This window comes from Gigantopelta aegis, unplaced genomic scaffold, assembly GCF_016097555.1.
Source record: "Gigantopelta aegis isolate Gae_Host unplaced genomic scaffold, Gae_host_genome ctg3378_pilon_pilon, whole genome shotgun sequence".
NCBI classification, from domain to species: domain Eukaryota; kingdom Metazoa; phylum Mollusca; class Gastropoda; order Neomphalida; family Peltospiridae; genus Gigantopelta; species Gigantopelta aegis.
In genome coordinates, this window is record NW_024533307.1 from 22,763 (window position 1) to 46,594 (window position 23,832).

Genomic DNA, 23,832 nt, shown 5'->3' on the forward strand with positions numbered 1-23,832 from the left:
TTCATTGTTGCAAGATTCTCCTATAAATCCAGGTAAACAATGACAGCTATAATTCCTACCATGAGGTTGACATGTACCATCATTACAAGGGTTAGGATCACAGGGTGAATGAACTACGATCAATTAGTAAATTTAGATTGTTCATGATAACAGTGAATCCTCACCAGTAGTATTACAACTGTTTCCTTCATAGCCTTCTTCACAAGCACACATATTAGTATCCACACAAGAACCATGAACACATGGTGGATTACATGTAACTAATGTTCAATATTGAAAAGAAGCCAAAAATAATTAACTTACTTCTTTGCTTTTGTTCACAAAATTCTCCAGTAAAGCCAGGTAGACATGTACAGATGTAATTTCCAGCATGATACTGACATGTACCATTATTGTTACAAAGATTTTCATCACATGTTGAGTAAACTATAATATTAATACAAGTAGGCTATCCATTCAATTATGTAACTGTGTCATTCATTACCTATGATATCACAAGTGTCTCCTTCATAGCCTTCTTCACAAGCACACATATTAGTATCCACACAAAATACCATGAACACATGATGGATTACATGTAACTAATGTTCAATATTGAAAAGAAGCCATAAATAATTAACTTACTTTTTTGCTTTTGTTCACAAAATTCTTCAGTAAAGCCAGGTAGACATGTACAGATGTAATTTCCAGCATGATACTGACATGTACCATTATTAATACAAAGATTTTCCTCACATGTTGAGTAAACTACAATATTAATACTATCTATTGAATTATGTAACTGTGTCATTCATTACCTATGATATCACAAGTGTCTCCTTTATAACCTTCTCCACAAGCACACATATTAGTATCCACACAAGCACCATGAACACAGGATGGATTACAATTTACTATAAATGAGATAGAAGTTAATAAAGTGAATGAGTGTTAATTACTTACTTGGTTTGGATAAATTAATTAGTTGTTCAAGTTCCTGTCCTCCTCGATATGTAGCCTCTCCAATCTCAATTCTTCCAGTAGTTGCTATATCAAACTTACAGAACACATCATCTCCACAAATATCATTAGCTTTTTTTTCCAGACCAGTATCAGAAAAGGAAGGTTCATACACAGGAATGAATGATGGAAAATAGTATGTAGACCAGCTTTGTCCAAAATTATATGTAAACAAACTGTCACTAGGATTATCAATGATCCCTAAATAAAATTTAGAATTATTATAAATTCTAACTAGCATACACTTACATGTAATTCCAAACTTTTCATGTATCTCTTGTATAGTAGAGTTTAAAGGTAATGTTCCAGTTCCCCTTGCAGTAAGTCATCTGTCTTATCACCATTATATGGACCCATTAGTCCTTGAGTTTTGCTTTGATAACTCTCAGGGAGGCTAACAATAAGGACAGATATAAAACCATTTTCTTCTTGTACTTGTAGAAATGCACCACTTGAGAATGTAGCACTGAATGTGGTGTTACCAGATTTAATGATGGTAACATTTTCAAAGTATTGAATTTTTTAATTCATCAAGGTTAGCTCTTTCTCCATCAACAAGTGTAATCACAGAAGTGATATTATCAACTGTTTCTATTTCAAACTGAACTGTACTTGAATTCTCTTCTTTGGCTACACAAGCTGAGAAGACAGTAGCATCTGCAACACTTCCCAATGAAGTTTTAACTTCAATCATTCTTCCTTGTAGTGTAAATGATTCATCATTTGTTTCAATGAGAACAAACTCTCCCTTTCCATTAAATGTGTACTTGTGAAGATCAAGAGTCACAATATGTGGATCACCAATTATGATAGCTAATGAATGACAAATTATCATAAATTACACAAGAAATCAAGTATTAATCTTACAAATTGTACCCACACGGGTGTGAATGCTTGTTATCCATGAACCATATTCTATAATATTGTTAATATGATACATACTCACCAGGTATTGGAGGAGTGTAAGCTGTTCCATTATCTGAAGGACGTCTTTCATAGTAAATATTACAACTAGTTTGTGTTCCTTTACAACAGAAGATATATGGTAGGATATCTTCAAATTGATGTTTGATCAAGTTACTCAAGTAATTCAATCTAGTACTACCAACTGTAGATACTTTATCTACTGATCCTCCACCTGGTGGGTCCCACAATTAGATTACCATCTCTACCATAGCAACATTCATTACCTGCTCCTTCATTAGTCCTACAAATGTACATAATTATATTAATAATATAACATGTGTATATAATATAGTACACAGATCATTGTATAGTAGTTGTACAACTATTTATTAAATATAAGCTACATGTGAATACTATAATATATCAGTTTGTTATTATAGATTCATGTGACTCATTAGTTATGTAGTAGTAAATAAGATACCTAAACAGGTCTACAATGTATACACTCACATAATGGTTTCCTCATATAATTAGTTGATCGCCTACACTAATGACTTTAAATTGTTTATAACACTACAATTAAGCATCCATAACATACATTCTAATTAAATTCAATTCCATATTACTATATACTAGATAGTTAATTTATACTAGTACATAAACTGTATAAACATTACATCTGATGATTATTCTTAGTAAGGACTTGCATATAACTAGTTTTAGTGTGTCAACAAGTCCATGCATACACATCTCTAGTAAATCCACGTTTCCAAACTCAATCAATGTAATCAACAACATGCTAATATACAGTACCATATATATAGTCATATTCATGTATGAAATTCATATAATGAATGCATATGCTAAAGTGATATATCACTTTTAGCAGTCCTATAGAGTATAATAGCAGTTTATAAGTTTGCTGTTAATACATTTTTGTTTGGTGAAATAAAATGAATATTGAAAACACTAATCTACCCAAACACCCAGGTCTTTTTCTCAGTATATAAGTGAAATACATACTAGAAATCAAACCATTTTATTTACAACAACTACTCTACATAGACTGTTATAATATTACTAGCTATATCTATCCACATCATAATTATGCTGCTTGAATAAACAATTTAGTAGTACAGAATAGAATACAGAATATCTACTATTCTACATCATATTTGTCCTGGTTGGATACCTAAAGAAAGTTCTATGTTGTCCATAATCCCACAATCTCATATGATATGAAATGGACTGTGAAATTTCAAGGGAATTCTGATGGTAAATTTGGACAACACTGTTCTACATAGACTGTTGATTTACATCACTACCTACATCATATGCTGAACTATTCTGTATATTTATTACATACAATGTTATTTAACACTAATTTCAATACACCATATTACTTGTATTACTGAGAGAATATACAATATTAAAACTAATTGCTTTATTCTTATTATAATATTCCTTATGTATAGAAAGGTCATTCTACTTAGAGAATAGCTTTGGTAATTAGAGAGTAATAACTTATCAGTTTTTAACATGACATTCAATCACTCACAGTACATTGGTTAGTATGTTACTGTTACTATTAATAGTTAGATAGTTCATGGCTGAATCAACTTACCTTGTAACAGTCCTTTGATGAAAAACATTTAAAAGCTTTAGGATGAAAGAATTCTATCAGTCTTGTATCTCTATCTTCAATAAGTCCACTGTTCACAGTTCTAGCTTGACCAATAGTGGGAGGACATGGGAAATCAGAACGCACTTTTTCTAATAATTGTTGACCAATACTAGATGGTTCACTGATAGACCATGCTTTACATGCAGACCATAGTTTAGTACCACTAGATTGTTTATTGGTTGATACTATCCATATTATATCTGTCCATTGAGTGACTGTCCCTTCTGCTTTATCAAATAATGGTTAGATTTTGCAAATTACTACCTTTAGCTTCAATGGAAATAATAGCAGCATAAACAGATTGATTACTGGAGTGTGATATAATAGGTACTGTGACAGTAGCTGATCCAGTATTAGTTACATTACTGTCTAATGTGGTCACTTGTTCTAATGTAGAGACTTATTAGATATCTGGAAGATATGTAATTTAATGTCAACAAGTAAATCTGAGGGAGCAATGACATCTTGTAATGGTTTAGTTAGAAATACTGTTGACCATGTTAATGTAATATTATCTCCTACATGTATAAGTAGTTTATGAGAGATAATGTCAACACGATTATCATCTTCAATGCGTCCTACAGATGAAATAAGTCAAAAAAATACTTAAAGTTATTTACTTACGTGAATAAAATGATGATCCCTTTCATATTTAAATCCATTATGAAACAGTTGTACATTCACTCTTCCTATCTTTCTTAGTCTAGGTGTAATACATAATACTTGTCTTTGACTAACATAGACACCATCACTTTAATACCATCAAAATAAACAATATAACTTATCAGTAGATTTAATATAAGTGGGTCCAGTTAGTATTACTGGTACACCACCTAATATATGACCATACCATGGATTGAGTTGAAGAGAGCACCTATTAGTAACAATAATGAGAGAGATAAATAAAATAAGTTTACTTGTCTAACCTGTATTGATAATGTTTAGATTCATTCCTGTTAAGTATGTATATCCTTCTGTATTGAAAAAATAATAGTGGTTTATACTTCCATATCCAATTACACTAAGACCAGCAGTAATATCAGTATGATGTAAAACATGAGGTAGAGTGTCATCAAATTCATGAACTGTTCCATATCCTATAATGTCACCATTATTACCATGAATAGGTTCCCAGTCCAGTCATAAGGTTTATCATCTAATAGAACATCAGTTGTGTTAGTTGTTGCTATTTGAATGTAATGATGATCAAACCAGTCACTCAATGAAGTGTTCAGTGGTACATAGACCACTTTGTTAATGTATTGTTCAATAGGAGGTATCACAGTCAGGGTTTCATGGAGATATGAAAAGTTATAATAGGAGTCTCTTACATGTCCTTCTGAAACAAGTTGAGATACAAGTATTGGCTTATCAGATTCAATGGTACAATAGGTAACTGGATCAATGTAAGTATTTGTAAAGTTCCAGTCACCAGGAAATGTCAAAAATGTGCTATTAATTAATGTATTGTTACAAGTTTGAGTGATAGTAGTTTTTCCTTCAGAGGCCACAATCTTTGTATAGTGCTGCACTGATGTTTCAGGAAATGGTACAAGGAGGAACTTTTTACCCCAAGTCACTGTCCGGAGGGATCTGCTCTGTAACATAATCACAAAATCCCCACCACCACCACCAGTCACCTTGTGAGAAGAACACATTCCACCACCATTGTTCATGTGATACTATACCACACTCATGTCCACTGATAACTGTTAAAGGTTTATTTGAAATAATTTGAGTACCAGTTAAATCGTCTACAGCTCCAATCAGAAGTGTTTGCATCAAATGTAGCGTAATGGTATAAGTATTGCCAGCATTGATAATAATAGTTGGATTGCTTGGATTTTGAGGGTCTTCTGGAACCTCTATCATCTGTGTAGGTACAATAGTTATAGTAGTGTTGTCCTCATTTCCAACTAAAAAGAAACAGACTCTGGTCTCCCCACCAGCTATCTAAAGATACCACATAATATTCATATCGTTGTAGTCCCATATTGATGTATGGATATGCTAAGTATTCAGCATTGAGGTCATACTCCACAGACACCACAACAACTGATATAGGAGTGTTGTCATCATTAGAATAGATATGAATTCCTTTGAATCGTTCTGAATAATTTCCATTACGTGGTTCAACATTATCAGGTAGTATTACAAGAGCAGGACTATTAACAGATACATTACCAGTGTAGTACCAACCTGTACTACTGTGGTTCCATCCAATACCTAACTCTACTGTGAATGTAACTGGCTGAACTGATAATGTAGTAATCGTGAGTTCTCTTGTATAGTGCCAAATTGACCTCAGTATACCAACATAGAAATGAACTCCATATGTAGAAAGCTGACCATTGGTTATCTTAGGAAAATATACAGAAATCACTGTTGAAGAAAATAATGTTATATCACTTGATTACTAGTTAATGATCTACTTACAGACTGAGGCTAACAGAAGAGTGGTAAACTAGCTTCATTTTAATCTCTCCCTTTCTCTCTTCCAATATGGACAAACAAGTGCACTCTTATAAATACAGCAGTCGTTTTTAATGGCTTTCAGTAATATAATTAAACCACATTATGTGATCACATACTTAACTGTAATTAGTAATAATGTACTCATATATAGTATGTTCTCAATATGGGTTAATATAATGTTAATAAGTTTATAAGTTTATAAATATTACAATAACATTATATAACCGGTCTAGAGTAATTTTTTAGTTGATCATTTAAATTATAAATAACAAATTCAAATCAATCTACACAAAGTCTAATATAATAGAATTAACTTTAATCATTCTTCCTTGTAGTGTAAATGATTCATCATTTGTCTCAATGAGAACAAACTCTCCCTTTCCATTAAATGTGTACTTGTGAAGATCAAGAGTCACAATATGTGGATCACCAATTATGATAGCTAATGAATGACAAATTATCATAAATTACAAAGAAATCAAGTATTAATCTTATAAATTGAAAACACACTGGCAAGCATGCTTGTTATCCATGAACCATATTCTATAATATTGTTAATATGATACATACTTATCAGGTATTGGAGGAGTGTAAGCTGTTCCATTATCTGAAGGATGCCTTTCATAGTAAATATGACAACTAGTTCGTATTCCTTTACAACAGAAGATATATGGTAGGATATTTTCAAATTGATGTTTGATCAAGTTACTCAAGTAATTCAATCTAGTACTACCAACTGTAGATACTTTATCTACTGATCCTCCACCTGGTGGTCCCAATTAGATTACCATCTCTACCATAGCAACATTCATTACCTGCTCCTTCATTAGTCCTACAAATGTACATAATTATATTAATAATATAACATGTGTATATAATATAGTACACAGATCATTGTATAGTAGTTGACAGCTATTTTTCAAATATAAGCTACATATGAATACTATAATATATCAGTTTTTTATTATAGATTCATGTGACTCATTAGTTATGTAGTAGTAAATAAGATATCTAAACAGATCTACAATGTATACACTCACATAATGGTTTCCTCACCATATTTAGTTCATCATCTAGACTAATGACTTTAATTGTTTATAACACTGTACAATTAAGCATCCATAACATGGATTCTAATTAAATTCAATTCCATATTACTATGGTTATATACTAGATGGTTAATGTATGCTATCACATTATATATGTATATATATGGATTATATGCTAGCACGTTAAGTGTACAAGCATTACATCTGATAATGGTTCTTAGTAAGAACTTGCATATAGCTAGTTTTAGTGTGTTACAAGTCTATTCATACACATTTCTAGTAAATCCATATGTTTCCAAAACTCAATCAATGTACTCAACAACCTGCTAATATATACAGTACATGTACATAATGGTTTCCTCGTATAATTAGTTAATCGTCTACACTAATGACTTTAATTGTTTATAACACTCTACAATCAAGCATCCATAACATGGATTCTAATTAAATTCAATTCCATATTACTATGGTTATATACTAGATAGTTAATGTATGCTATCACATTATATATGTATATATATCGATTATATGCTAGCACGTTAAGTGTACAAGCATTACATCTGATAATGGTCTTAGTAAGAACTTGCATATAGCTAGTTTTAGTGTGTTACAAGTCTATTCATACACATTTCTAGTAAATCCATATGTTTCCAAAACTCAATCAATGTACTCAACAACCTGCTAATATATACAGTACCATGTACATAATGGTTTCCTCGTATAATTAGTTAATCGTCTACACTAATGACTTTAATTGTTTATAACACTCTACAATTAAGCATCCATAACATGGATTCTAATTAAATTCAATTCCATATTACTATGTTATATACTAGATAGTTAATGTATGCTATCACATTATATATGTATATATATCGATTATATGCTAGCACGTTAAGTGTACAAGCATTACATCTGATAATGGTTTCTTAGTAAGAACTTGCATGTAGCTAGTTTTAGTGTGCTACAAGTCTATTCATACACATTTCTAGTAAATCCATATGTTTCCAAAACTCAATCAATGTACTCAACAACCTGCTAATATATACAGTACCATGTACATAATGGTTTCCTCGTATAATTAGTTAATCATCTACACTAATGACTTTAATGTTTATAACACTCTACAATTAAGCATCCATAACATAGATTCTAATTAAATTCAGTTCCATACATGGCTATATACTAGATAGTTAATATATGATAGTACATTAAATGTATAAACATTACATCTGATGATATTATTAGTAAGGACTTGCATATAGCTAGTTTAGTCTAGAGAGTAGTAACTTTAATTTAAAAAAACAATAGTTTTATTGGAGAAAAATAATGTTATATCACTTGGTTACTAGTTAATGATCAACTTACAGACTGAAGTTAAAAGAACAGTGTAGACTAGCTTCATTTTAATATCTCTCCCTCTCTTCTTCTAAATATGGACAAACAACTGCACTCTTATAAATACAGCAGTTTTCAATGGTTTCAGTAATATAACTAATCTGCATTGATACCACTTACAACATACTTAACTGTACATTAGTGATAATACTCATAGTATGTTCTCAATATAGTGCTAATATAATGTGATTGTTTATCATACAAAAAGTTATATCAGTGTCATGGAATAATTTTAGTTGATTATTCAAATGATAAATTACAAAATTCAGATCAATTTACAAAAAGTCTAATATGATAGAATTAACTACAAAATATAGTGTACTGGTATTATATGACAAAGTACATGCTACCTATCTAGCCCTCCCCCTCAATAAAGTAACTAAAATCTAATTGTGTTCTTGTGGTTCATTTTGCATTAAATAATTGAGAAGATCAATACGAGTGACTATACCATGTATGTGTTGTTTATGTTTAACAACTCCTTCACTAGTAGCTATGAGAGAGAGAGAGAGAGTAGTAGTAGTATAAAAATCTTATATAATAACACTTACTTCGGCGTTCTATCCTAGTAATTACAGCAAAGTGATCACGATTAAGAAACACGAGAGAGATGACCCAATGGAGTACCAATATCCCAACTATGAGAATTATATCTATCATTACAATTCTAACAATATTAACTGACCATTTCAAATTGTTTGTAGAGGACTTTAGTAACTGGATCTGAGGACTTTACAGTACCTTTTAACATTTTGGATGTCATATTAGTCAGTGTGACCACACCTCTACTTCACTATTAATAGACAAAGACAGTCAGTACATAACAATACTGTTATAATTTGTAAATGTTCTTGTTGTTCATAATAATACATGTAATTTAATAGAACAATATACTACAATATAATTTGACCTATATGTATATAAATTATATATTACTATTATATGTATTGTACATGTATAGTAGTTGTCTTAATTAGTCTTGTTATGAGGTCAACTTCATTATTGGTAGTAAATACAATATATCACATTTTAATATATGTATATATAATATTATTATCAAATAGTGAGTATGATATATACCCATTCTTGTCTACCACTGGCATTTGATCATAGCTTCAGATCCTAATATCTAAGAGTATCACTACAAGACACATCAGATTGAACTGTTATTGGAGGAGATATTTCTAGGACACTTATAGGTTGTTTCCACCACCTAACAGAGAGAAGGAAGTGTATTGGACAATGTATAGCCAGTCAATAAAATATACTATTAACCATTTATCTTTCTCAGGTACAGATGACTCCATATATCCTTTATCAAACCATCCAATCGTCATTGATAAATTTGGTCCTATCATAATACAAACACCAATGTTATTATATAGTAGTATTACAGGTAATAACTTTACTAACAAAAGTCTTATCATATCTACTAATACATATGTATGTACATGTATTGTATAATACACTGACATATAATTTCTGACAGAGTCTGGTAAAAGAACTACACAACGTTGTCCTTTTTGTAACTTCTGAGCAGCTTTTACAGCTGCAGCCACAGCACTACCACTAGAACCACCTACATGTGAGGAGGAGAAATACATGTAAGACTACTAAAGTTTGTCAGCTCATAGTTTTCCCATTAAAAATTGCATTACTTTATTTAAGAGCATGCATTTACTTACCACACAATAATCCTTCTTCTTTGATAAGTCGTCGAGCAAAGTCAAAACTTTCAGCATCTCCTGTTTTATACCATTTATCAACACACTGATCTATCAAGGACAGTGGGTATAAAATCATAACCAATACCTTCCACCTAAGAGAGAGAGAGAGAGAGACAGACAGACAGACAGACAGAGACAGACAGAGACAGACAGAGACAGAGACAGAGAGACAGAGACAGAAGAGAGAGACAGAGACAGAAAGACAGAGAGAGAGACAGACAGAGAGAGAAGTAAGTAGACAGTGAAAGTACTCAATTACCTGATAAACAGTAACTGATGTCTCGTTAATTCTTTCAGGTTCAGCTAATATAGAACCTATAGGATCAACACCAATAACCTAGTGATAAATGATAGAGGACTTTGAATGAATTATACTTTTTACCTTAACATTTGGCATCTTCTCATTTCATTTTCCTTCCAATACCAGTAACAGTACCACCTGTACCAGCACCAATAACTACCATATCAAGTTGACCTGTAGACAAAGAGATACATACGTACATTCATAATATTTTTACAAAGAAATAGATGTAGATAGATGGCCAGAATGATAGACAAACAGATCATGATTACCATTGCACTGGTTAATAAATTTCCTCAGCAGTACCATCATAGTGAGCTAATGGGTTACCACGGTGACGATACTGTAAAATACACATGTATATTTAAATACACAATACAGTTAATGTATATTTAGTTGTGAAGCTATTAAAGTTTATATAAGAAGACGTTATATGTACTACAAACAAGAACATAGATACAGAAGTACAATAACCAATTCAATAGCTAGATATGTACCTGATCTAAAATATGTGAGTTTTGGTATCTCTTTTTTTAACCTCCAAGCAACTCCAATATGAGATTCTATACTCAATATGAGATAATAATAGTAAATACAATATTACATAAATTCAAATATAATGTTACAGATAAAATTAGCAACATAGAATTTCTTTTAAAATGGCCAATATTTGGCACAATTTATAATATTGGTGTTACAAAAAAGTAGTAATGTGTGTCGAGTTAAAAGCATCAATTTTTTCTGCTATACAGTACATTAACACTTAATATGGTCTGTAGAAATATAATGATTTCCTGACCTGCTGAATTAAAAGCAGCTGTGGTTGGTGTACGAACTATCTCTGCTCCCAGAGCCTTTAGTACATATACCTTAGAGAGAATACAACAGTTGTAATTAGTTGTATTAATACATGTACATTGTACTACACATGTACATGTATATACATATACACTACATGTACATGTATATGTAACTACCTTTTCGTTGCTCATTTTCTCTGGCATTACTACAATACAGCGATAACCTTTGACAGCTGCTGCTAAAGCTAGCCCAATACCTATAAAATTAAGAAGAGAAATGTACATTAAATTAGTTAACAAATTATGTCCTTAAAAACTCTAGCTGATCATGAAATCACACATTAAATGAAAAAGTAATAAGAAAAAGACTTGGATGTTTGGGTAGATTAGCGTTTTTAATATTCATTTTTTATTTTTATATAAAGTAAAAATAATCATTTTGTGCTAAAAGAGAAATGTTCAATTTGTATGTGTTGTATATGTAATTGACCATTCTCTTAATGCAAGAATTGATCTTCTTAAAAAAATCAAAGAAATCAGGATCAATGTGAACTAAAATCATCAGAAATCATTTACAGTTAAGTATAGTTAAGCAGTAGGCTATCAATCTATCAATGACAGCATTCTTTTAATACTGATAATACTATACTATGAACTATTAAATATTGTGGTTACTGAAGTATTCTCATTAACTTAGATACTAATGAAAATGATCTTATAATCCCAGGAAGAACCCTCAATAGGTATAAAGACATATGTATCCTTTAACAACAGCTGTGCCCTGTATTACTGTACCTGTGTTTCCTGAGGTAGGTTCAATAACAGTGTCACCAGGTTTTAGAATACCATCCTTTTCTGCCATCCTCTATCATTCTTATACCAATCCTGTCTTTAACAGATCCACCAGCATTGAAAAATTCACATTTAGCCACTATAGTAGAAAGTATGAGACAAAATAACACGATCTGTACCATGACATTAAATAGAATATCAAATAAAAACATGTTTTTAAAAAAGAACAGGTTAGGATCAAGAGTCATTACACATGAAAAACAGCATTTAAGTACATTTAGGTACTTCTGTCAAGCTTTGTGGTATCATCAATACTATGTAACAAAACAGAAAGACATTATATCTCAACAGGTCATGTTTTTTATATGTGTGGCCTAATATTACAGAGTTATCATGCAAAATTTTGACACAATTCTTCTATATTCAAATTAAACCTTGTGATGTTATCTACTTACAGAGTTCACATTGAAGTCCTTCAGATTTAGCTATCTTGTTCAAACGTATCATTGGAGTATTACCAATGGCCTCCAATGAATTAGAAAGTACAGAAGTAGCAACAGTCTCAGGTGGGCGACTAAATGAGGAGAATATAATAGACAGTACAACCTATTCACTTTACTAATTATCTATTGTAATATTGTCTCTCCTTAGGTCACCTTTTCAAAGTACATTATACTGATATAATTGAATAATTGACGGGAAAGGGTCTGATGAATTGTAATTGACTTGCAAGCCAGACAACAATCTATATGATTGAAAATGGGAAAGGGTCTGGTGAATTGTAATTGAGCATCTTGTTCTGTAATAATGATAGACAGGCCTGAAAATTTCACAACATAATGTGAAGCTTGAAAAATCAAGATGGGAACTCACTAATCAAAGCAATTGAAAAAAAAGCTAAGCGTAATATTGGGGACATTGACTTTGAACCTTGAGATAACCACTTTATAACTCTAGTGAAATATTACACTGATAATGATAAGTATAATATTTACAGTGAAATGACTACTTTGTGATATGATGAATTTGATTGATATACAATATTTCAGAACAAGTGGGTCAATTGCAATTCTCTGAATCCTTCTCTTGTGTGTCATTCAATCATGATATTGGTCTGGTTACCTTGACCCTATGTTACTTAATGAATATATCAAATGATAATAGTATTTCAACTTACTGTGGTAACTATTATAACTAACATAATGTTGTATGTATTCCAACAATATTCAAGATGGTTGTTTTGACAATGAATAGGTCCTTCATTGTCTAAAAAGCAATTAATTAACAAGATTAAAATAATGCTATAATTGTTTTGAAGATGCTAGAATTTAAAGGTTAGAGGGTTAGCAGAAGCTATTATACAATTGTCACATCCTTTTAATTCACATTGTAGGTTGACAATTCAAGTATGCAGTTAAAATTTAAGGCTCCAATTGATATTACTGAGTATTATTAGAATTTAATTAATTACCAAATTTAACCGGCCAAACAACATTTTTGAAGCAATATTCTAAATTTTATCCTTGCCACATTAACCTGCTATACAGTACATAGGAAGAAATAGACTATCATTAATCTTCTTTCATCCTGGTAGTGGATGTGACCAAACAGATTACTATTATAAGTGCTTAGTTTACCACACACATGCACAATCACAACTTACACAGCTACAGTACGATGTGGATTACGCCCACTTTTATTTGGATCAGCTTGCCAAGTACATTTTGGTGCAGTATTTGGCGGTATATAATCCTCAGGCATACCAGTATCAGAGCCACTGGCTCTACGACCATCACTAGACATCTTGAATGAGTTAATAATGACAAAATGGCGACAAAAGTATGCAACAATAGCTCCAACGCACCGTACCGACGACACTCCTCTTTTGTATTTGATGAAAATGCATTCTAAATAACCGAAATCAAAGTAATATTGAATAGTAAGACTTTGGAAGATGGTAAGTAAACATAAAATTTTTTCAATTACAGCGTCTTTCTTAAACAGGTGATCAAGTAGATAACCCAGTTCTAACGAAGGAGCCGGTAATATTTTAAAAAATGCTAGAGTTACTGCTGGAGGTCAGATTGTCAATGATATAGGACTGTGGGACAGAGTGTTACTGGGTGAGTCCATAGATCATGTAGAGGACATATAGACACTACAGCCTTTGAAAATTAATTTGCAATAAAACTGCTAAATTTAATTTAAATATATGTGGGTATATACAATCCCTTGAATCCTAGTACATGACACTATGCTTCAGTAGAAAGTTATACATTTAGTGGCTAAAATTTGAAATGTAGGGTCCAGAGTTTAGTCGTAATTATTAGTACAAAATAACTGTACCTAGTTCCTATAGCAGCGTGAGAACAATATGTATAATTATACATACTTGTATGTATAATTATATTATATCTTGTTATACGATAGGACATTTCAGACTTTATGTTTGTCTGTACAAACCATACTAAAAATCAATAAACAAAACCAAGCTATATATACAATACAAACAACCAATCAAAATACATCTAATAAGTCCATTAGCAATAAAGTCTGAAATGTCCTATCATACCTATTACCTCTCTACCTAAGCCTTTTCAACTATATATCATTATATCTACAGGATGGGTGTTCATAGAACAGTATGGATGGTACTTATTACTAGGTACTATCCTCCTCATATATATATTGTATAAACTACAAACCAAAATATTATGCTTGGATAAAGAAGAGAGAGAAATGGACAGATGAACAGAACTATGGTAAGATGGATAGAATTTAAGAATCTCTACATCTTTGTGCTATCTATCTATTGGTTATATATCTGTCCATTTTGACAAGTGTATTGTCCATTTTGTTTTCATTATGTATCCATTCCTGAGCTTTTTGTCTCTCCATTAACTGAATTTTATCCAAAAAAATCATGTGCTGTATATGTTGACCATCATAAACCTAAAAATAGTAACAAACAGCTATTTATAGTAACAACAGGAGTTTATTGTATTCATGATGAATTACATTTACCAATATCTGTACATTAATCACATTAGATCCAGTCCAAGCTGAACGTAATGTAGATGCTATGATGAGAGCACGAGAGAGAATGCAACGTGAACTAGATGAACAAGCAGTTTTACATGAACTAAGAAACAGGAGGTACCTTGTAATTATGAATTAATTAATGAACATGGAGTAATATTGATATTAGAGAGAAAATAGAGAAAAGGAAGAAAGGATTAAACAATGGGAGCAGTTTAAAGTTGTATCTACATCCAAGGCCAAAAGAACAGTAAGATAGATGGATGAACAAATGGATGGATGGACAAATGGATGATGTTTTCAGATGTTTTAATTTGATTAGAATTAAACATTGTCTTATGGTACTGTATATACTAGGCTGGTAATACTAACACAAGGAGAAATTACCTTCCTCTTGGGGGACAAGGGTCAGGTGGAGGATATCGTCCTTCTAGAAGACAAGGTATTAATACATGTACATCATTTGTAATACATACACTATTGACATGTAATATATGTAATGTACACATGTTCATAGACATATAGTAACATTACATGTACATCACACATGTAATACATATGTGTTCCACATGAAACTATGTACATGTACATCATGTTCACTATGGCATTTATAGTACATGTACATCATGGTCACTATGGGCTATAGTACATGTAACATGTTTCACTATGAACATATAGTACATATCAATCATGTTCACTATGGACATATAGTACAATGTATCATGTTCACTATGGTACATGTACATATGTTCATGACATATAGTACATGTACATCGTGTACTATGACTATAGTACATATACATCATGTTCATATGGCATATATACATGTACTTTTACAGTCATTACATGTACATGTAGTCTATTATATGATGTACATGCTCCTTTTTTCTTTTTTTTAGTTGGTGGCGGTGGTGAGGTTAAATACCCATGCATGTTGCTATAGTTACATGTGTGGGTAAACCCTGTCATCATATGGAACAATATTAGTCTTCATTTGTGTATAATATTTGTCATGATGTTTTTCTTCCTAAAACTAGCTTTAGTTGGAAGTGACCTGATGTATTACAAATAGGAGACTATATAAATAAATAATGTCAATTTTATCGTGCCATTTATGATAACTATTATTAATTAAATTTATCTCGTTATTTGGTCACGCCTACTCAGCATGGTGGATGAATCAACCAAGAAAACATTAGCAGGCATTCCTTTATTGAAGACGAGAGCAGGACCACGTGACGGAGACGCTTGGGTGGCTCGATTAAAAGAGGAATATGTCTCTCTGATAAAGGTGAGAGCTACAATGAAGTAAAAGTCACGTGATCACTGTTGGCTCTTTCCTCATTTAGTATGTCAGCAATAACAAGGAAGCAGACAATGACTGGTTTAGACTGGAATCAATAAAAGATGGCACAGGTAACAGCTAATGTAAGGCAAGGTATACAATTTTATTATAGGTGGCAGCAAATAACATGGGGGGGGGGGGCAATGTCATAGGTTAGAGGTAGTAGAGAATAAACCATCTAAATTTGTTAGTGATTATTGTGGGTCTCCAATCCTTCCTTTTACTCTAATATAAATAATCTGACACACATTATTCATTGATTGTTTGAAAATGACATGGAAATGTATCAGACATGTTGGAATTAAACGAGAAAAGACAAAGTTAGGGTTAAAAAATAAAGGATAAAGTTAAATAACTTTAATAAAGTATTGTTAATAACCTTAATAAAGTATTGTGGTTATTTTATACTTTCATTTGCAAACATAAAATTATTTTAGAGCCTTCAATACCAATATTTTCCTCACAGAGCTATTAAGATTGTTACTATCCATTCCATGGAGTGTAATGTTGTGCAAACCACACCTATAAATGCATACATTCTCATTAAATTAATTTGTATGCTGATAAACTTCTCAAATTGAAATGCCTGATTTCTGCAATGATTGTGCATGAAATCATTAGGAAATAATTGATGCATGACACTTGACAGATCTACAATGTTCTTTCTAGTGTAGTAGACTAACTAGTTTAGAAATAAAGTAGAACTCATTCAATATATAGTACTATATAAAGACTGTTGTTACTTGATGTAGTAGTCATAGTATCATTGATTATTGTTAATGTAGTATTATTATGTTGTTATGCAGATGGTTTGGTAAATGTTGGTATTACAAGATCTATTGAAATATGAATTTGACATTGAATTTGATGTAAGTATTAAATGATATTGTTAATAATGATTAATGTATTGTTAATAATGATTAATGGAGATTAATGGGACAGTCTACAAGCAGATAGACGGAGGATGAGAAGAGAATGGTTAGGTGAATGGTTAGATGAATGGATGGAGGGACAGATAGGCATATGGATAGATGGTTGGATAGAGTTTTATTATCATTATAATGTCACTATAGATTCCAGTGACTTATCCTTCTACAGCACCTGAAATAGCTATACCAGAACTAGATGGTTAAAACAGCTAAAATGTACAGGTATATCCTAATTATAAGTAATGGTCTATGACTTAAAATAAAATTATTTCTATTGGTTGCTTTGTAAATAGGAAGCATTATAAGTGATCATCCTGGTTACCAAATGTCATTGACATTGGTTGCATAGCAACTGTATACATGCATGTATAGTACATATAATTGTGTATGTGTTTTATTAAGAAATTGAAATTACTTTCTTTAAATTTGGTGTAGAGGAGGCAAGATATGTTTGACGGATCATTTTAAACCACTCTGGGCAAGAAATGTTCCCAAATTTTGAATAGCTCATGCTATAGCGCTAGGAGTAAGTTTATTGACTTACATATACAAATACATTTATAGCATCTTACTACATTAGTAATTATGTGAAGTGAAAACACTCTATTAAATTTATGTCTCTAAATTTTGAGCAAATAGCTAATAGACTTGTCTTGTAAGTGAAATAAGGAAGTCACACAATGTTTGAGCCTTGAACATGATCTTCTGCAGGTTTGAGTAGTCTTGTCCTTTCATTTTTGTACTCACATTCATAAAAGATCCTCAATTCAAGACAAAAAGTTATGTTCTTACAATTTATAAAGTTCCTTCTTTCCCTCTTCATTACCACACCCTTTTAATTTACTTGTTTAATTTATACATTATTGTTAATTAGATTAAGTGGATGGGTTCTTTGCAAGCTATGTACATGCTATTAATTACTTTAGTATTTTCAGTAGCGCAAACAAAAGTGTTGAAGTGCTGATAAGACATTATAACAAATATATGTATGCCTATATGTATGTACTTATAGTTTATTTTTAGTTAGGTCCTTGGGTAGCAGTAGGAAATACCAGATTTAATTCAAAAGGATTTGTGAAGCACAAAGACAGTGTTCAGAAAGATGATGATAATGACTAGATGTTGAATTGATTGTAGCATTGTTTATCTAAATAAGTTATTAATAATTTTACTACTAATATGGTTATTCATTTTTATCATTACTTTAAAAAGTGCTAGAATCGTCAAATTTTTAATTGACCACAATTTAAATGTGTCAAATTAAAATTAAATTTAATTTAAATCAGATGGTACAAATATTTTACTGAGTATAATGTTCCAATGTGAACCAACGGGACTTGACATCATGTATATGTAATGACTGACAAAAGCTGTTATTCATCTTCAATATAATAGGTTTCTTCAGGTCATATGGTACTTTGAGATTTAATTAAAGATCAGCTGGAATATTGGATTATAATGTAGTATTCTAGTGATTCAACTAGTAGTACAATTACTATCAAAAGCATGTAACTATTAATATTATATTATTAAAATATTATAATATTTATTAATATTACTAGTAATAAATAATATATATTATTTAGTAATAGAGAAGTAGTCAAGTAATTTGATTATAATTATTAAGTATTACTTGAACTTGAGTTAAGTAAAGGGAATAGTTGGAGTCTCTGAAATTAATAGGGAGAAAAAAACACAGTATAAATAGCTAATAATATGTATGATCGATTTATAGAATTTGACTCTTATGGAGGAGATTTATCATATTATTTTAGCATATTTATGGTATGACTTTAAAGGTTTAATAAGTCACTGGTTTTAACAACAGGGCTCCAGGATAACATTACTAGACATGGTTATTTATTAAAATACCACATTACACTATGTTAACATCTAACATGGTCAGCCATATCTTAGAAGTATCAATATGCACCAAGTGTTAATTGAATCTCTCTATATGCCACTATATCTTATTAATGTATACAGAAACCTGTCATGTTATAAAGTTGATTAGCATGCAGCACATTATATTAGTAATAATAGTTACCACAGTAAGTTGAAATACTATTATCTTTGACTGTATGCATGCAAATATGCTATTCCTTAGTCATATAAAAGCTATTCTTTAATAACAAGGAAAATTATTCACATTATCAAAACATGTACATTCTTCCATCTTTGTACTTAGCATATTAAAATGATTCAAATATAAATAACATTATTGCTGTATAGAAATAAATGGATCACAAACAAATGGTTATATATAATATAAGATGGTTAAAGTTCTGCTACATACATGTTAATATATATATTATATAATAAAAAGTCGGTAACACATTGGATTGAATGCTATGTTTAACATTCAGGAGATGCTGGAGACAAAACTTTGGAGACAAATTTCTTTATTATGGACATTTGTCAATTTGTGTGCTTATAACAACCAGTGTTAACAAAAGACTAGATGTTGTTCCCTCAAAATTGGTCGATGCAAACCAAAATTAGTGCTACTAAATGACCCAAAGCAGCTTGCAAGAACATTCATGTGACAACATTATCCTCAATTTACTAAATATTTTATTGTTAGTAATATAGTTGTCACCAGGACTTTTCATTATAAAACTGTTGTCAGTTGAGATAAAGGTATCTACTTTGCATATACAAACCTATGGGTTTTTAAAGTCTCTTAATCTTCAAATGTAGCCACTATAAGCATGGAGGTAAATAAATGTATTACAATATATGATGTTAAAAAAATTGTCATGTAGGTTGTCAACAGTCATGTTAGCTCTATTTCGATTCATGTGCCTAATTTGTGAATGGTGTTTATAACACTCTATAATATGACTATTTCTATTATTGGGCTCTGATTCAATCTGAAGATGGAAACATTGCATGTATGATCCCAATACACAGTTTTGTTTCAATAAGTTGAAACAAGTGTATTAAAGAATAGCTTCCTGGATTTAACAGTAAGTGAATGTGCCGCACACGCACCACACAGCACACACACACACACACACACACACACACACACACCCACAAATTAGTAATTAAAAATACTCAATGCTTGTTGTCATTGGCATTATGTGCAAATCAACTGTTCTCAAGCTAAGTTTGTATTCTTTGTTAAGAAGCCATAGTTTTTTTATTGCTTGCAAAATTACTTACAGTATAGTAGACTGTCTATATATAAAGCTAGAGTCTATATAATTGTCATTTTTTCCTTTATTTGTAGTGTTGATATAAATTAACATAATATGACCACTATGCTACATGTCAGTTTACATAGTAACATATGGTTTAATAATACTACTATTAAGGCCATATATGTGAGTACAAGGTGTATGAGGCCTGTATTGTTTCATAGACAAAGCATAAGTAATTATGCATGATTCACAGCAGTTATGAAGTGCTTAGTCTTGTGTTCCTGACTGTTTTCTGTCATCTAGTTTACTCCTGTCAACATGGTTCTGTACATTTAACAGTAAGTACTTAGCATTATTTATAGCCTCCTAATTATTGAAATAACACAGTCCTCATACTCCTCTATACTCTTTGGAGTTGTGGAAAGTGTGCCTAAATGGAGCCTGGCACACCATCTGCACTGATTTCTGGGACAACCAGGACGCTAGTGTGATTTGTAGACAACTAGGACACTCTCATATGGTAATATTCTATTAGCCATGAGAGGTATCTAATAACTATACTTAAAGGGGCTGTTGGGCCTTCTGGGATGTCTATCAACACTCCTCAGTGTCTCATCACATTAATGATTTAAATTGTACTGGCAATGAAACCAACATACTGGATTGTCCTTATAATGGTCTCTTAGGAACTATTCCTGTCCATCCAACAATAGAGAAGCTAATGTTTTCTGTAAATGTAAGTTAAGATAAAATTTGAAAAGTAGACTCTGTCAGTGGCCCCAAGGCTAAGTAATGGGTGTTTATTCTTTTATAGCTCTGACTGTTGCTGTTCAAGCTAACTTGTACGATGGAGATGTTCGTTTAGTAGGTGGAGTAACTAAGTATGAGGAAGAGTTGAAGTGTGTGTCAATAGAGCTTGGGGGTCAGCTTGTGCTTACAGTGGTGGGGGATATTCTGAGAATATTGTGTGCAATCAAATTGGGGCCATGAAAGTTGGGAACCTATAATTTGGCTGTTAATTTGGATTTGAGAAAGGCTCAGGGCCTATACTATTAGGACATTCTTAGTTTGTACTGGTAAAGAGAGAACTTAGGGAAAGTGTAGGAAGGGAAATTATCTTTTCTCAACAATCTTCAGTGTCCTGGTCATGATTACGATGCTGGTGTCAAATGTCAAGGCAAGCATTACTACATAAAGAAAGAATTAGTTTGATAATTATACGCATAACGCTGGACTGACTTTGTGTTATTACTTATATACATAATGACATTCACTTTAGCTCCTTGTGAAGATAAGAATTGTTCGTTTGAGAGGTGGTCCTTCACAATCAAACAGGTCGTATAGAAGTATGTGTTAATGGTATTTGGGTACAGGGGTGCAGTGAATTCTGGGATAATAATGATGCCAGTTGTAGGTTTGTTTTTTGTAGACAACTGGGGATACTCTCCTTATGGTATGAACATGTATAGTTGCTAGCCTCCTATTTCTAGGAGAGGCTGTCTGCACAAAGTCATTGATTTATTTTCATTTGAGAAACATTAGTACAATGCATTGTTAGCATTCTTGTGTCATTCAGGGGAAGTCATGAAATATAATTACTTGTTATAACTAACATTTTCTTCGAAGCATCATTTAACAAGAATGCAATCTTCACAGTACAGACCAGTATTGCTCTAAGTAACAGTTACATCATTTACTTCTTTTTTATCGTAGGAGCCCTTGCCGAATCTAAGTATTACATTGAATGGTTTTGGCCTGTTACATCTTTGATCAAAAACTGTACAGGGAATGAGGAGTAGTATTTGGAACTGTTCCTATAATGGACTATTAGACTATGACTGTCCTGATAATCGTGATGCTTCCATTATCTGTCAAGGTGTCATTTTATTTTAATAAAAACCATAAAAAAATTACCAGTCTTCTTCTCTTAAAAAACTGTTTTACAGTCACACTATATTTTAATATTATAATCTTATTTAAAAAAACAATGCTATAAAAATCACCCCGTGTTTTACAGTATTTTGCTATGTGAAAAATATTTTGATAATGCAATGTAAAATTTGATAGTGATGGTGTAGCCTTGTGTTTATATAAGAAACCTATGAAACTAGCATAGGTATGAACAGATTGGTCTTCTACAAACTTTCAATATAACTTATATATTACACAACATCCAATAGTCGAAAACATAGAAGATTGTATAATATGCATTGCACAAATGGATAAAACATTTTTTTCCAATAAGTCGAAAAAGGTCTGGTTATATTGATTTTATATATTTACTTATTATTAATAATTCCAGATATCAGTACTCCAATGGCAACGGTAGAGATGGTGACATCAAGCTAATTTGGAGGCGTAGGGCACAGAAGATTATGAAGACAGTACAAATTTGTATTAACAAAGCCTGGGGTGGTGTCTGCATTCCAGGATGGGGTGGGTTTGATAGTCGAGTAGTATGCAGACAACTAGGGTCACATGGAACGTGGAAAGTATAGACATGTAGATAGAAATCCTGCACATGATCTTTCTAAAATACCGTAAATAATACTGTACTACAGAATATTTTACTGGATATTCCATGTTAAGACAGTGTATGACTTTAGTATTTATTACCTATTTCATTCCACCGTGAATGACATTAGTGTATGGACTTTGTAAACTTCATTTATTTATTCCTATTTCATTCCACCGTGAATTGACATTATAGTTGTATGGACTTTGTAAACTTCCTTATATATTACAATTATAGAGCGCAGTGGCGTGTCAGTAATACTGAACAATTTGGACAAGGATAGCTCCAAGATCTTATCATCGTATCTTGTTATGGCCATGAGTCCATCTATTGACTGCTCCTTCCATCCTTTTGCTCTCTCGTCCACTGAACTCATCTTTGCTGGAGTAATATGTGAAGGTACTACTTACATCTTTTTTCTTTATTTTAGTGTATCATGTATTGTGGGTCTTACTTCCGGTGAAAATGCACTTACGTCTATACAGTAGATTGGAAGTTACTTGGGCGGTATGCGGGTAAAGGGGGTATCAATAATGTTGGGGCATGTGTGGAGATTTCTGGGATGACAAAGGATCAGGATCTGAAAGTGGGAATTGCCCATGGTATGTATGAACTAAATGAACCAAGGAAATTTTGGTTTGTTAGGAGCCCAGCCCGTGGGCTTTTGTGGAAAAAAAATCACCATAAATGATTGAATTGTACGGGAACTACCTTTGGGGAGTCCTTT

General features: G+C 31.8%; 2 pseudogenes; one reads left to right on the forward strand and one right to left on the reverse strand.

Annotated features, from left to right (window-relative positions):
* LOC121392088 overlaps positions 1-13,934 on the reverse strand; it is a 30,349-nt pseudogene extending 16,415 nt beyond the window's left edge.
* A 2,404-nt stretch (positions 13,935-16,338) lies between these two features.
* Positions 16,339-18,563, forward strand: LOC121392087 (annotated as a pseudogene).
* The last annotated feature ends 5,269 nt before the right edge of the window (positions 18,564-23,832 follow it).